Here is an 8039-nt window from a genome sequence, read left to right on the forward strand (position 1 = left end):
CTCCTGGCCCTGAGGCTTCTGCTGAGGATGGGACAAGGTGTCATCTCAAAGCCTTTCACTTTTGCATCTTGAAAACTTACCCAATGGTGGCCAACAAGGTCAAAGAGAGAAATCACAATTTATCAAGTTCACAGAGCTGTAAAAATGTCATTTTGGGGGCTCGAGGGTCGCATTTTGCAGAAGGAGAAATTGAAGGATTCCCAGAGTGACAATGGCCACCTACAGCCTGACAAACGAGCGACTACATGCCCTGGAAGACATCAAACGGGAAATTGGTGCCATCCTTCGGAATTCAGATACAGTGATCTGTATTGTCCAAGGATAAAACCAACGAGCAGCTTCTAGACCGGCAGGCGGTGGCCTTCACTGTCTCGGTGCAACACGTGGAGGCAGAGCTGTCAGCTCAGATCTGCTACCTCACCCAGGTGGCCACTGGGCAGCCCCATGAGGGCTCCAGCTACTCTTTGAGGAAGGACTGTCAGATGGCTCTGAAGTGAGTGGACTATGCCCCCGCCTCAACCTCAGTGATGTGGCCCGAACCTGTGAGCAGATGCTGGAAAACTAGGCCAAGGAGGTGGATCGAGAGCTTGGAGGGAGACCGTCACCTGCAGAATAGAACCTGGGAACCTGCAGGACGGGGAACATGGGCTGACACATACGTGCCCTGCTGGTCAGAGTATCCTAGGACAAAGGGGCAAAAGGTGGGAATGAAGAAACTAAAGGCCAGCCTGCCCACGGCTCTCCCCTGGCTTCCCCAGCACAGTGCTCCTCTCAGCACTTGCCAAACATGCCAACAAGCTCAGACAGGAGATGGAGGTTCAGACACCCAACCTGCTTCCTCATGGATTTCATGTCCCTGCCCCAGGCTTCTACACACTCGGCCCAGTGAAGACACATTCTTCTTCATTGGAAGAGACAAAACGAGACCTAAGGGTTTTGATAATAAAAACAATAACAACAACAAAAAACAAAACAAAACAAAAATGCCATTTTCAAGGGGCTGGCAGGTTAGCTCACTTGGGACAGCGTGGTGCTAGTAAAACTGAGGTCACAGGTTTGGATCCCCGGGCAGCCACCAAAAAAAGGCTTTTTTGAAATGATTAATTCATCTGTTACACTGAATAAGGGCCTCCAGATGTCATAACATCACAGTGCAACAAATTAGGTCTTCATTTTCAAATGACATTGGTATGATGATATCAGTCTTTTTTTCACATACAATGATAGCAATCATTTTTATTCACACTTGCTTCAAGAATTGCCCAAGAAACTCTTAGGTGAGGGCCACAGGTGGGTTTCCCTTTTTCAGGATCAAGGCTTCCAGCCATTCTGAGGTGCACCATGAGAGAGACTCTTTAGTTTGCAAATGTGGTAAAGGTATCAGCTTGGGAAACAGATTCCTTCGCTCCTTCCCCACTTATGTGAAGGAGAGACAGTAAAAGTGGGAGGAAAGGAAGATAGGTCAGTGTCACGATGAGCAGGCCCTACAGACACAGCAGAGAGTCAGGGACACTCAGCTACGAATGCCACGTGGAAGGAGAGCCCTGCAGCCCAGCTCCAGCAGTAAATGAAACCCTTTTTGAAATTGCCAGTTTCTCATAAGTGAAAAAGCTGTTGTGCTGTTCTGAACTAAGTGATTTTTAATCTAACGCCTACTCTTAAAATTCCTTTGAAGAAAGGGAGACAATGATTGTTTTAAAAACAAATGCTGTCTTTGAAATTTGGAAAATAGGATATTCAGAGGGTCTTTTAAAACTGGTAATCCTTCCTTCTCCCGACTTCTCCGTCCCCACCACAAACCAAATGAACATGCAGCACCTTTCAAAAACAACTCAATTACTTTGAAAATCAATTAAATTATTTATAGCTTTTGAAATAAGCACTTCAAAGGAAAGTCTAGAGAAATATAGTCAGTTAGAAGCCATGGGTATTGAACTGCTTTTTAGTCAAATCGGGTTCTTTGTTCTTCTCTTCTGCTAATGGCTGGACTTCTGACTCTTCTGATCATTAACTCTAGTTATCAAGTGAGATCCCACTGGGCTTGGCTTGTATATACTCTTCTGACTATGACATTCTCCCCATTTTAATGGCCTAGATGCATAATGAGGTGAATGAATCACAAGGAATAATGATAAAAAAAAAAATCTAAGCAGGAACAAAATGAGACATTACCATGAAGTAGCATTCTGATGAGGAAAGGAAATCACTAAAGAACAGGGAAGAATACATAATAACCAATACTTATGTGTATAGTATATACTAAGCGCTTACATGTATTCCCTCATTTAATGCTACTAAAAACATTTTACAGATGAAGAAACTGAGCTACAGATAGGTTAAGTAGTTTGCTTAAGGTCACACAGCTAGGAAAAGACCAGGCTGGTAAACCTTGAATGTAGCTAAATCTCATCTGATCTTGGAAGCTAAGCAGAGTCAGGCCTGGTCAGCACTTGGATGGGAGACTGCTTGGGAATACCAGGTACTATGGGCTTAAAAAGAAAATAAATAAATAAATAAATGATGCTCAAGCCCGGACTGCCTCAGCCCTTTTAAGGATGGGGAATGGCAAAGTCATGGAAAGATGTTAAAAATGGATAAAGAACAGTATTATCTCTAGATGTACATTGATCGGTATATTAGTTTCCTAGGGCTACTGCAACAAATAACCATAACCTTGGTGGTTTAAAACAACAGAAATTTATTCTCTCACAGTTGTGAAGGGAAGAAGCCTCAAATCAAGGTGTCAGCAGGGCCTTGCTGTCTCTGATGTCCATAGGGGAGAATCCTCCCTTGTCTCTTGCAGCTTCCGGTGGCTCTAGGTGTGCCTTGGCTTGTGGCTGCATAACTCTAATCTCTGCCTCCATCTTTACATGGTCTGTGCGTCTCTCATAAGGACACTTGTAATTCGATTTAGGGCCCACCTGGATAACCCAGGATGATCTCATCTCAAGATCTTAATTACTTCTGAAAAGACCGTTTTTCTGAAAAAGGTCACATTCATAGCTTCCAGGGATTAGGGTGTAGACATCTTTTTGGGGACCATCACTCAACTGACTAAAACCAGTCAGGACTTTCTGATGTTTTAAGAAACAGAACACTCCTTTTGAACTGGCTGAAATAGTAAAGTAGGGTCACTTAACTGAACAGTCCAGGAGTAGCTCTAGCTTCAGGTCAGGCTTCATCCACATCAAAAATGTGACCTGGACATCCTCAGTCCTGGCTCCATTCTCTGGCAGGCTCTTCCGAAAGGGCTATCAACAGTTCCTGGGGCTGCATGTTCCTTGTTCAAGTGCACACGGATGAGAGAAGCTTGTCCTTCCCAGAGACCCCAGCACATGTTTCACTGCCTCTCATTGGCTTTAACTAGCAGTAGACTCATCAGTAAGCCAATCACGTGACCGGGGAGGTGGGGTATGTTGGCTGGCCTGAGCCAATCAGAAGCTACACCAGGAGGTAGAGCTGGTGTCATCCCACTCAGAATGCATGCCTAAAAGTGGGAGAACCCCCAGCTTAGAATTGAGGTGCTATTGGGAGACAACCAACTAATGTCCACTGTGGTTAGTCCCTTCTCTAACCTGTTCAGGTAGGTGTGGCTCCCTTTGTTTTGCAGATGAGGAAATGGAGGTTCAGGGATATGGACTGAGTGGGTCGAAGTCACTCCCTGACAAAAGGAGCAGAACCAGGATTGAAGCTCAGGTCTGCTTGATTCCCAAACCTTTTTCCTGCCAGCGGCCAGCTCCAGGGCCCCGTCTCTGGTGTGGGGCAGCCTCTGCTCTCTTCTGTCTGGTAGCGAGCCTCAGGTCCTTTCCTTGTTGCTGTGCCATGATTGATAAGTGTGGCTCAGTTAAGAGTGAAGTAAAAAATGTTAAGGGAAATTACAACCACCAGGTAGTTCTTCAAAGGACTAAAGAAAGGTGTTTAGGTAAAAGATGACCACAATGTAAAAATTAAATATGATTTTACCTTATTTAATTGCCATTAATGCTTTTGTTCCCACAAGTATGAGACTCTCCTGATGTTCTGGCAAACTTGGTGGAAAAGAAATATTCAATATATTGATTTATGCTCTCCCCATTGTATCAGTGAGAAAATTAATTCTCTTCGGGGCCACTGTACCCCAGCTCCTTGTCACATGTGCTGACAGGCAAGTCAATAATTCTGCTCCTGCTGGGCAAGAGAAGTGACGGCATGATCCAGTCTTGGGGAGGGTGAAGGTTGCCCACACCAGGAAGTTGTGGCTTTTTTAAAATCATAGAACCTCTTATTGTAGAAGGAACTTTAAAGATTTTCCAGTTATCTCTTTACTTAATACAGGAGTCCCCTGTACTGTGAGCCCCCAGGACTGTGACTTATTCCTCTCTGTATTCCGAGATCTGCACAGGGTCTGACCCTTGAATAGGTGATCAGTCAATGCCTGTCGAATGAATGAATGAATAAATGAGCACACCTTTGCTAGTGCATTTAAAACTAGGTCGAGTTCTTAGAGACTGATTCACACTAATCAAACGTGTACAAACAAAACTCGTAAGAAATTACTATATAAAGCAGAAAGCCAATATTTTCCTTTGCACGAGGGACGGTGCAAAGCGGGTGTTTTGTTATGTGGGTCTCCAGAATGATAGAATGGGGCAGCTATTGCAAAGATGCTGGAAAAGCGATTGTAATATTTTGGTTCATAAAATTCTTATATAAGTTTTCTCTTTGGGGCAAGCCTGGACTAGAACATTGCCCTACCTCTGCAGCATAGCAAAATGGATTTCATAGGATCAGTTAAGACTGTTTGGACAAAACAAGTGTCTATCTTGTTCTGTTAGCCTGGATCGCAGGAGTTACAATTACTTACAAATCAAAAATAGGGGGAGCTAGGTGTGGCAGTTGTGGTCTCGGGTCTGCAGCATCCTTTTTGCAATAGCAAATCCCCCAGAGGGCTTCGTAGAATCACATGCTCCCCTGGGGTTGTGCCTCTCCCTTCTCCCCTACCTTTCAACACCTAGTACCTGATACATAGTACCTAGTACACAGTAAGAACTCAATATATGTTTGCTGAATAAATGAGTAAATGACTGTCTCTGCCTCATGGCAGAATGTACCACTCTAGTGACCCTAATATTCTTGTCCACAAGATTTGGTATGTCCCCTCCCTCAGACAGTCCTGGGTAATTATGCTAATTTCTTTCTGGTTGCTGTCCTTTCTCTAAAGCACAAATAGCCAAGTTCCTTCTGAGCACACAGTCTTTCTTCAGCCTGCTGGCACCGTTCATTAGATCCCAGCTTGCTTTTACCTTCTGTCTCGTCTTCCTGAGACCACACTCCTGCAATGGTGATAATTCCTGCAAAGTCCTGCTTTGATTTAGAAGACTCCAGGTCCCTGAGGGAGGGGATCTCATCTCATCCTTCTAAGTAATGCTTTTATTAGCTTAAAACTTCACCAGGAGAAACTGAGTCTGTCAGTTCTTGGGGCGCCCCCACCCAGGAGGAACTGAGTGCTCACAAAGAAGAGCTGGCACAGGGGAAACTGTGGGTGAGGTGGGCATGAATTCTTTGCCTATTTTCTTCCCCTTTCTACCCTTTTCTCCCTCATTCTACCCCTGGCCAGCAAAGGTCTCAGGTCGCCTGCTCTGTCCCCCTCAAGAGGAAGGTCCTTACAACATGGCGACTCTAGCTAATAACAATATATTCTATCTTGAAAAATGCTGAGAGAGTAGATTTTAAATGTTCTCACCACAAAAATGAAAACCAAAAAAAAAAAAAAAAAAAGACAACTATGGGAGTTAATGCATGTTAATTAGCTTGATTTAGCAATTTCACAATATATACATATATTTCAAAACATCATGTTGTACGTGATAAATATGTACAATTTTATCTGTCAATTTAAGAAAACTTAAAAAGGAAAAAGGCCTTAAGAGATTTACTCACACTGTGGTGATAGACTTAATGTATTATTGTAGCTTCCCTTTAAAAGAGGTATTGCCATTTTGTACAATCTAATGAATTAATAGATCTAGACAATTATCAGTGGCTGCTAACCTCACAAAAAGAGAGACAACCAGGCCTGATGGAAGAACACAGCACCACCTGGTCTTGCTAGGAAAATCAAACCTGAATGTGATCGGGCCTCTATGTCCAACTGATATTAGTTTATGGAAAATACAAGGGACAGAGGAACACGCTCAGCACCATCGCAGGGACACAATCAGCAAAACATGGAATGTGAGAAACTCTACAGGACCAAGGAGCCAGTTTCCCAAACGATGAGAGAGTCTGACACAGAGTCAGATACACTAACCTATCACAATGTATGGATCTTATTCTGATTCAAATAATTTTTAAAAAATTTATGAGACAATAAAGATGAAAAGTTGATCAATGACTAGATATTTGATGATATTAAGACATGTTTTTGTTAATTTAGGGGGGCATTGAAAATAGTATTGTGGTTCTTTTTCTTTTTTCACATTTCTTTTTTTTTTTATTTTTTGGTGGCTGGCCGGTCTGGGGATCCAAAACCTTGGCCTTGATGGTGTAATACTGTGCTCTGACCTACTGAGTTAACCAGCCAACCCTGTGGTTATTTTTCTAAAAAGAATCCTTGTCTCTATATATTTAGATATATATCCTGAAATATTTGCAGATGAAACGATATGAAGTCTGAGATTCGCTTCAAAATAGTCTGGGGTGGCGGGCAGGTGGTGGGAAGTGCCCACATCACTAAGTCCTACTCAATTTTTCTCAAATTTGCCTTTTCATTTCTCCTGGAAGGCCCTTCTATAACCAGGTTTCTTGTTTCCAGTTTCGAACCCCTCAGTCCCTTCTCCCTCAGCTACTAGATTGATCTGTCTACAATGACCATTTCAGGGCCAGCCCGTGGCTCACTCGGGAGAGTGCGGTGCTGATAACACCAAGGCCACGGGTTCGGATCCTATATAGGGATGGCCGGTTCGCTCACCTGGGAGAGTGTGGTGCTGACAACACCAAGCCAAGGGTTAGGATCCCCTTACCGGTCATCTTTTAAAAAAATAAAAATAAAACGACCATTTCATTCTCCTTTTTAAAACCACCAGGTAGTGCCCCACTGTGTACACGGTAAAGCCCCACTCTTTACACAAGACTCTCCCCATACACCCTTGCCTCTCCCTTCAAGCGCATCTCTCGCTGCTCCCTGTCCTGCACATTATACGGACAACCCTGAACTGCTAGTGGTTTCTATATACAACAGATCCCTGCCAGCACCGTCCTCCCACCTTGCCTGGCTCATGCCTCCTACCTCTCTTTAAGATTCAGCGTAGTATTATCTCCTCCAGGAAACATCCTTTGTCTCCTTCCCATCACCTTCCCCCTTCACCCCAGGGTGCCTTGGATACACATCCTATGTATATCTTCACAGTTTAACTTACTACAGAGCCCTATCATGATACGTTTTGGTGTCTTCCTACAGTAGTGACACTATGAGCTCCTTGAGGTTAGGAACCATGTCCTATTCATCTCTTTATTCCCAACACCTAGTGTGGGGCCTCGGGCATAGGAGGTGCTCCATAAATATTTGGGACGTGACAATACTTAACATGAAAATGACTCAGCTTCTGAAGGATGAATTTTGGAAGTTGACAAGAATGGCTGATAGGGGACGTCTTCTTGGTGTCCTGCAAAATCCACAGGCTGTCCCCAACTATGTCTAAGTGGGCAGGCTGCCCCGCATGCAAGTTTTGAACAGCACAAGGAGTCACTGGGATCAGATGCTCCACAACCTTCCACAGTTTAGTAACAGGAGTAGAAAGGCAGTTCTCTTAGAATTAGTTGGAGAAAGTACCGGAGACCAGCTCTGCAGGACTCGTTGGACCTGAACAGGTGGTGCGGCGTCGGCGAGGAAAGGAAGAGACAGACCACAGGTGTCTAGTGCAAGTGTGGACAACGACCACAAGAATCTTTTTTTTTTTTTTGTCTTTTTCCGTGTCCGGCAACGGATCGCAACCCTCAGTGTCGCCCCCGTACCGGACCAGGACCGGCAACGGGATCGCAACCCTCGGTGTTGCTCCCGC

General features: G+C 44.2%; 1 pseudogene; it reads left to right on the forward strand.

The window, feature by feature from the left end:
• The first annotated feature begins 211 nt into the window (after window positions 1–211).
• LOC103585660 lies at window positions 212–565 on the forward strand (annotated as a pseudogene).
• Window positions 566–8039: the final 7474 nt, after the last annotated feature.

This window comes from Galeopterus variegatus, unplaced genomic scaffold (assembly GCF_000696425.1).
Source record: "Galeopterus variegatus unplaced genomic scaffold, G_variegatus-3.0.2 Scaffold262, whole genome shotgun sequence".
Classification (NCBI taxonomy): Eukaryota; Metazoa; Chordata; class Mammalia; order Dermoptera; family Cynocephalidae; genus Galeopterus; species Galeopterus variegatus.